We start from the raw sequence: 8532 nt of genomic DNA, 5'->3' as shown, positions 1-8532 counted from the left end.
CGCAGCCCTCCAATACCAAATTGGTGATTCCTTTATGCCTCAGAACAGGTCCTACCAACCGATCCCTTCTTTTTGTCAAGTTGTGCCACAAACTCCTCTTCTCCCCAATCCTGTTCAATACTTCCTCATTAGTTACGCGATCTACCCATCTAATCTTCAGCATTCTTCTGTAGCACCACATTTCAAAGGCTTCTATTCTCTTCTTGTCCAAACTATTTATCGTCCATGTTTCACTTCCATACATGGCTACACTCCATACAAATACTTTCAGAAACGACTTCCTGACATTTAAATCTATACTCGATGTTAACAAATTTCTCTTCTTCAGAAACACTTTCCTTGCCATTGCCAGTCTACGTTTTATATCCTCTCTACTTCGACCATCATCAGTTACTTTGCTCCCCAAATAGCAAAACTCATTTACTACTTTAAGTCTCTAATTTCCTAACCTAATTCCCTCAGCATCGCCCGACTTAATTCGACTACATTCCATTATCCTCGTTTTGCTTTTGTTGATGTTCATCTTGTATCCTCCCTTCAAGACACTGTCCATTCCGTTCAAATGCTCTTCCATGTCCTTTGCTGTCTCTGACAGAATTACAATGTCATCGGCGAACCTGAAAGTTTTTATTTCTTCTCCATGGACTTTAATATCTACTCCGAACTTTTCTTTCGTTTCCTTTACTGCTTGCTCAATATGCAGATTGAATAACATCGGGGAGAGGCTACAACCCTGTCTCACTCCCTTCCCAACCACTGCTTCCCTTTCATGTCCCTCGACTCTTATAATTGCCATCTGGTTCCTGTACAAATTGTAAATAGCATTTCGCTCCCTGTATTTTACCCCTGCCACCTTCAGAATTTGAAAGAGATTATTCCAGTCAACACTGTCAAAAGCTTTCTCCAAGTCTACAAATGCTAGAAACGTAGGTTTTCCTTTCCTTAATCTAGCTTCTAAGACAAGTCGTAGGGTCCGTATTGCCTCACGTGTTCCCATATCTCTACGGAATGCAAACTGATCTTGCCCGAGGTCGGCTTCTACCAGTTTTTCCATTCTTCTGTACAGAATTCGCGTTAGTATTTTGCAGCCGTGACTTATTAAACTGACAGTTCGGTAATTTTCACATCTGTCAACGCCTGCTTTCTTTGGGATTGGAATAATTATATTCTTCTTCAAGTCTGAGGGTATTTCGCCTGTCTCATACATTTTGCTCACCAAATGGTAGAGTTTTGTCAGGACTGGCTCTCCCTAGGCTGTCAGTAGTTCTAATGGAATGTTGTCTACTCTCGGGACCTTGTTTCGACTTAGGTCTTTCAGTGCTCTATCAAATTCTTCACGCAGTATCATATCTCCCATTTCATCTTCATCTACATCCTCCTCCATTTCCATAATATTGTCCTCAAGAACTTCGCCCTTGTATAGTCCCTCTATATACTCCTTCCACCTTTCTGCTTTCCCTTCTTTGCTTGGAACTGGGTTTCCATCTGAGCCCTTGATATTCATGCAAGTGGTTCTCTTTTCTCCAAAGGTCTCTTTAATTTACCTGTAGGCAGTATCTATCTTACCCCCAGTGAGGTAAGCCTCTACATCCTTACATTTGTCCTATAGCCATGTCTGCTTAGACATTTTGCACTTCCTGTCGATCTCATTTTTGAGACGATTGTATTCCATTTTGCCTGCTTCATTTACTGCATTTTTACATTTTCTCCTTTCATCAATTAAATTTAGTATTTCTTCTGTCACCCAAGGATTTCTACTACCCATCGTCTTTTTACCTACTTGATCCTTTGCTGCCTTCACCACTTCATCCGTCAAAGCTATCCATTCCTCTTCTACTGTACTTCTTTCCCCCATTCTTGTTAATTGTTGCTTTATGCTCTTCCTGAAACTCTGTAAAACTCTGGTTCCTTCAGTTTATCCAGGTCCCATCTCCTCAAATTCCCACCTTTTTGCAGTTTCTTCAGTTTTAATCTACAGTTCATAACCAATAGATTGTGGTCAGAGTCCACATCTGCCCCTGGAAATGTCTTACAATTTAAAACCTGGTTCCTAAATCTCTGTCTTACCATTACATAATCTATCTGATATCTTCTAGTATCTCCAGGGTTCATCCATGTATACAACCTTCTTTCATGATTCTTGAACCAAGTGTTAGCTATGATTAAGTTACGCTCTGGGCAAAATTCTACCAGGCGGCTTCCTCTTTCATTTCTTAGCCCCAATCCATATTCAGCTACTATGTTTCCTTCTCTCCCTTTTCCTACTCTCGAATTCCAATCACCCATGACTATTAAATTTTCGTCTCCCTTCACTACCTGACTAATTTCTTTTATCTCATCACACATTTCATCAATTTCTTCGTCATCTGCAGAGCTAGTTGGCATATAAACTTGTACTACTGTTGTAGGCGTGGGCTTCGTGTCTATCTTGGCCACAACAATGCGTTCACTATGTTGTTTGTAGTAGCTTACCCGAACTCCTATTTTTTATTCATTATTAAACCTACTCCTGCATTACCCCTATTTGATTTTGTATTTATAACCCTGTATTCACCTGACCAAAAGTCTTGTTCCTCCTGCCACCGAACTTCGCTAATTCCCACTATACCTAACTTTAACCTATCCATTTCCCTTTTTAAATTTTCTAATCTACCTGCCCGATTAAGGGATCTGACATTCCACGCTCCGATCCGTAGAACGCCAGTTTTCTTTCTCCTAATAACGACGTCCTCCTGAGTAGTCCCCGCCCGGAGATCCGAATGGGGGACTATTTTACCACCGGAATATTTTACCCAAGAGGACGCCATCATCATTTATCCATACAGTAAAGCTACATGCCCTCAGGAAAAATTACGGCCGTAGTTTCCCCTTGCTTTCAGCCGTTCGCAGTACCACAACAGCATGGCCATTTTGGTTAATGTTACAAGGCCAGATCAATCATCCAGACTGTTGCCCCTGCAACTACTGAAAAGGCTGCTGCCCCTCTTCAGGAACCATACGTTTGTCTGGCCTCTCAACAGATACCCCTCCGTTGTGGTTGCACCTACGGTACGGCTATCAGTGTCGCTGAGGCACGCAAGCCTCCCCACCAAAGGCAAGGTCTATGGTTCATGGGGGGTAACGGCGAAAAACCCCGCCCCGCCGCAATTGGTTCATTAGCCTCCGTGAGAAATAGGAAAGTTCGAGTGTATATGTACTTTAAAAGCAGCAGTGTGCAAAGAAACTGTGCGAAATGTCGGATAATGATCAGGAGGTAGTAAACGAGAAAGTGAAGGTGGATTTGGAAAATATAAAACATGCAGATGATTAGTGATTGGTGAATATAGTTTTGATGTACCACAAGCAAATGATAGTGGTTTCCCTGATTCAGTGTCTTCTAATTATGGGATAGAAAATGAACAGAGCACGGTGGAAACCAGTGTTAAATGTATACCTGTTACTAGTACAGAAATTACGCAGGAACTAGTGTCAGTTGCTTGTGAGAAAAAAGATAGTGTTTCATAAACGTTATTGCATATTTTAACACATATGAGGGTAATGGGCTCTGATATGAACACTAAAATGAATGGGTTTGTACTGAAGTTAATGGAATGGGTTCTGATATTGAAGCTAAAATGAACAAAATAGGTTCTGATATAAAGAATTCTTTAAGGTGTGAGGGTTGAGCAGTGAAATAAATGGATTGCACACTGAAGTTGATGGAAAATATAAAGTTTGTAAATGCTCTCCCTGATAGTAAAGAAGTGGTTAAAATGCCAACGAGTCGATTAAACATCATCGTGGCAAAAGGGAAAAGTAAAAAGAGAGTCAAACAAGAAATAATGCTGCCTATTAATATAGGTGGAGTGCAATTAGAGCAGAACTTTTTAATAATTAATGGACTTTGTGTAGAAATGCTGGTAGGTGGAGATTTCTTACAAAGGTATCAAGGAAGGGTGGATTTTGGAAATAATGAGGCGATCATAATAGTACATGGAAGAACAATAGCTATCCCTTTCACTGGAAAAAGACCATATGTAGTCAACAAACAAAGCGACATTCCTATACGGTATTGCAGAGCAAAAGAGTATATTGAGGGTTATAATGAATATGGTGAAAGGAAGGAAGTAGGCCCTTCTGAAAAAGGGGGATGGCAAAATGTCAATGATTTGAAAATGAAATGCATACAATAGGATGACGGGGACAGTAGCAACTAGGTGGCCTCAGGGGACGCGTGTTCTTTGCGTCGTCAGGTGTTTGGCGAACACCAGACATCCCGAGTTGTTGGCAATATTATTTCCTTTTCATTTCATATTGCCAACCTAACTCTTCATCATTCAGAACTTTTGGCTATCATCTTTTCTTCTTCCCTGTTAGAGTACAGTTTTTAGATAAAGAGTGTAGAAAAGTTAGTGGTAAAAAGGCGAAAGGAAGACAAGTTCTGGAAACAGATGACTAAAAAAACTAACCTGAGTGGATATGGAATGAAAGTGATACTGAAAGGAATGACGTAATGTGACTATGTAACAGGTGGTGAGTAAGCAATTTTTGTGGAACAAATAGATGTTGTTGTAAGATGTTTGTGGTAAAAGCAGTAGAAATGTGGCTATAAAATGAGTAAATGTATAATAGGTGTACGATGCGTAATTGAGAGCCACAGAAGGTGACACAAATGATTTTCAGTGCGTTTAATAATTTTGCATTCTCTTTGTGCATAATAACTTATTTTCTGGAAAGTCATGAAAATTAAGCAGTAACTGTAAAGGACATATTTTTGGAAAGAGAAAGTTAATAGAAAAAATAGGTGCAAGCTTTTTTGAAATAAGTAATGCTTTCAGCAGGAACTTGTTTCTGACATAAAATGCTTTGTGGAAAAAGAGCAAAGTCGTAGTGCCAAACTGGATACTGTTGATAATTTTGAGTAGTGGTTAAATCATTTTTTACTGAAAAGAAATAAATAGTATTACATGTAACTACTGTATAGAAGATGTTGTATGCAGTGAATATGGAGTTCACTTAGGGATACGTTTTGTGTAAAGAAGAAGTAAATTCTAAGTACACTAAAATTTTGGAAGGTTCCTCATAACAAATTTGCCTTTGATTTGAGAACAGAAATTGTGACTATGATAAATATATGAGTGTAAAGTTAGGATGCAGATATTAAGAATGGAAACTTAGACGTAACTGTATTTTGCAGGTACGAAAAATGTGAAATATTCTATACGAGACTATGAAACACCCGATCTGTGACAGAACGCTGGACACTGAATCCCAGAGACGTGCCTATAATGTAGCCCATGCGTAAGTGTTAAAATGAAAGTTGTTATCACCCATATGTTTCAACAGAAAGTAAAGTGTTTATATAAAAGGGACGCTCACCAAAGCGATTAGAAAGTCAGTTAATTTTGTTTTGTGCAAAAAGAAAAAACCGCCATGTTCTCGTCTACTAAAAAGGGCGCTCACCAAAGCGATTAAAATAATTAATTTCATGAACGCTACAACAGCGAGGGTAAGATGTTTAATTCTGTGTGCAGTGTTAGATAAAAAGGACGCTCCCCACAGCGATTAAAATTGTTTAATAGATTTCATGAGCACTAGGATAGCAATTGTAAAGTGGCTAGATATAAAAGGGACGCTCAGCCCAGCGATAAAAATAGTTTAGTGGACTTTTTTAAACGCTGACAAAGCGACATGTAAAATGTTTAATTCTGTTCAATCTATATAAAAAAATTTATAAAGTAATTTTGTTTCCAGAAATTTGTAATTTCAAGGAATATTTGAATATGTACTGATGTAAATGGTTTGTTAGATCAATTTTTGTGGAAAAATGTTTAAATACGTAATTTTGTAAAAAAAAATATGATTTCTGGAGAAAGGAGGAAATTTTGTAAATTAATTCTGTTACTCCCTATCAAGTTCAAGCCTTTGCCATTTGATGTAACAGTGTAGAAAATTATAATGTAATTTTTGACAATCTGTTCAGTTGCAAAAATATTTGTTTGTATGTAGGAAGAACTTTCATTAGAAGTCCCATAGTTAAATGTGTCGGTGTAGTCAAAGAGTTCAGTAATAGCGCTGCCATTGTAAGAAAGGCAAATGTACTCAAGAGTAATTGTAGGTTCTTATGGGGTGTGTAACGTAGCAAGTTATTACCGAATAACATTTATTGCAGTATAGCACGCAGCCGTGCAACGCGGTGGCTGGAGGATTGTGTCTTCGCTATGACTCACAGCGCAGCTGACACTACTAGCCGTGGGAACAGCATCCAGTACCATCCAGTAGGAACGTAAATTCGTACCCCCTACGAATCTAAATAAACCATAGTAATAATCAACCGATTTTGTTCAAACTTGGTATACAATCTTTTGTTATTAAGAAAAGAAACCTGTCAAAATTCAGATTTTTGTTCCGGAGTTTGAGAAAATTAATGTTCTAAAACCGACACATGTTTCAAAACTCAGTTAGGAACAATAGCAGTTTGTCTTTTATTATCATCTAAAGTCATAAACAGAGATCTCAGTGTATAAAATCTCTTAACAGGATTTGTCTTTTCAAAACTTTAATTACTTTACGTTATGTAGAAGAAAAATCATTCAAAATTATTATTTGCTTATTACTGTGTTGTGTGAATACACAAGAATGAATGAGAGAGCGTCTGTGGGACATACGAAAAAACATAATACTATTTTATGTAAAAACGTATGAAACTGAATCGTGGGAAAATTGTGGTGCAACCACGATGCTGATGACGTATGTCGAAGTGTGCTTGCTTTTGTGAGAGAGCAGCCAGAACAAAAGTTGGAAGTGGAATAAATTTCTAAATTAATTTAAAGATTATTTTGTATTTCGGTCTATTTTACTAAATATTACATTAAAAATTGGCATTGGAATGACGCAAATGATTTTCTGATTAATGCTTGGCTCAGACAAGTTCTGCCACGAGAATAATCTAGAAGGATCATTCCGATTGGTAATTCAGACCATTAGCCAATCAGAATTAAGCTGTTCCCGCGAGCAGAAAGTTAGATATAGAGTGGGGTGGCATCGAGAGAGTTGCTCGACAACCTTCGTACGTGTAACATCATGCTAAACGTCGCCGAGAAAATAACTTGTAAAATGAAGAACGGTTGAGTTCATTGCTGTTAGGAAGTGTCGTGACTAAGGCAGTTTAAGTTATTAACATTTTCAGTAAAATTTGATTAATTAATTGATGTGTTATGAGCGTGTGATATTTCGGTCTTAGTGAAATTTCGTGTGGCATATTCCGTATACTTTATGGAATACTTGGGCGACCACTTCTAACTTTGAAGACCACTGTTACGACCGAAGTTTTAACTCTCTATAGTAGCGGGTCAGTAACGGTCAGACCGAACGTTAATCGGGTTGGAGTGGTAGATAGTCTGGCTGTTTCTTTCCGTGTGAGAACATTTTGTACAGACTGTTAGATGAGAATAGTAGAGCAGTAAAAGTAGTAAATTCGGACTTTTATGTGCTTCCTTAATAATGAAAACCAGTTTACTAAAATTTCCGAAGGCTTCCTTCTGGTAAACTGTAATTTTCCATCACCCTAAGTTTGTTTAAGGTGAACTTAATGGAACTGATTCGCAACTTGAGTTACGCGGCCTCTATGTGGTAGGTATTAGGTCGTGGTTTCAACAACGCTGCTTCGACATGGTCTAGTGAGTATCTACTACAGCAGAGTGAAGGGACGTCTAAAGGAAGCGGTAGTGAGGTAGGTGGCCAATTAATGAGAGATACTGTGCGAACGAGTAACGGCGAAAAACCCCGCTCCACCGAAGGTACAGCGGTGTCTTTCATTTTTCCAGTCTAAGCTCTTTCTCTTACGACCTCGTCGTTCCCTTTGAAATTTTAAATCTGCTACGTGAATGCTGAGCTGAAGTGTTACAATATGGTACTTCAAATTCACCTTCTCCGCTCAGATTCTGACTTCTTCCCCGGAAACCTTGGTCCTTTCTCCGACGCACGAGAATTAAGTTTTCGTCAGGACATGTCGATAATAGGACTAGGGTATCACAGTCAAATGAGAGCCTGCATTTTAGCTAACTACTGCTCGATGCTTCAACCTGGCATGCCAAATGTTCATTAGAAACGTAAATCTTGAACCAAACACACTTAAATTATGATGCAGACGAGTACTGTTGTGGACTGACAAGACAGCCAGTCCACAGTGACGGGTAACCGAAAGGCACGCACTTAAACTCACGCAGGCTGGCGTGAGGTCTGGAACAGGATACGTAATGAATGCTATGAAGAAAAGTACGTAGCTGCTGGAATACTTAACTTTAATCCACAATTGGTGAACATTGGTCTTGTTACTGTACATGCTTCATTAGATATATAGCAAAGGATAACTGGCGCCTTGCTAGGTCGTAGCAATTGACTTAGCTGAAGGCTATGCTAACTATCGTCTCGGCAAATGAGAGAGTCTCCGTCCGTATAGTCGCTAGCAAAGTCGTCCGTACAACTGGGGCGAGTGCCAGTAAGTCTCTCTAGACCTGCCGTGTGGTGGCGCTCGGTCTGCAATTACTGACA

The sequence above is a fragment of the Schistocerca piceifrons genome, chromosome 1, assembly GCF_021461385.2.
Source record: "Schistocerca piceifrons isolate TAMUIC-IGC-003096 chromosome 1, iqSchPice1.1, whole genome shotgun sequence".
NCBI classification, from domain to species: Eukaryota; Metazoa; Arthropoda; class Insecta; order Orthoptera; family Acrididae; genus Schistocerca; species Schistocerca piceifrons.
The sequence above is the reverse complement of the archived record's forward strand: the minus strand, read 5'-3'. Positions refer to the sequence as shown.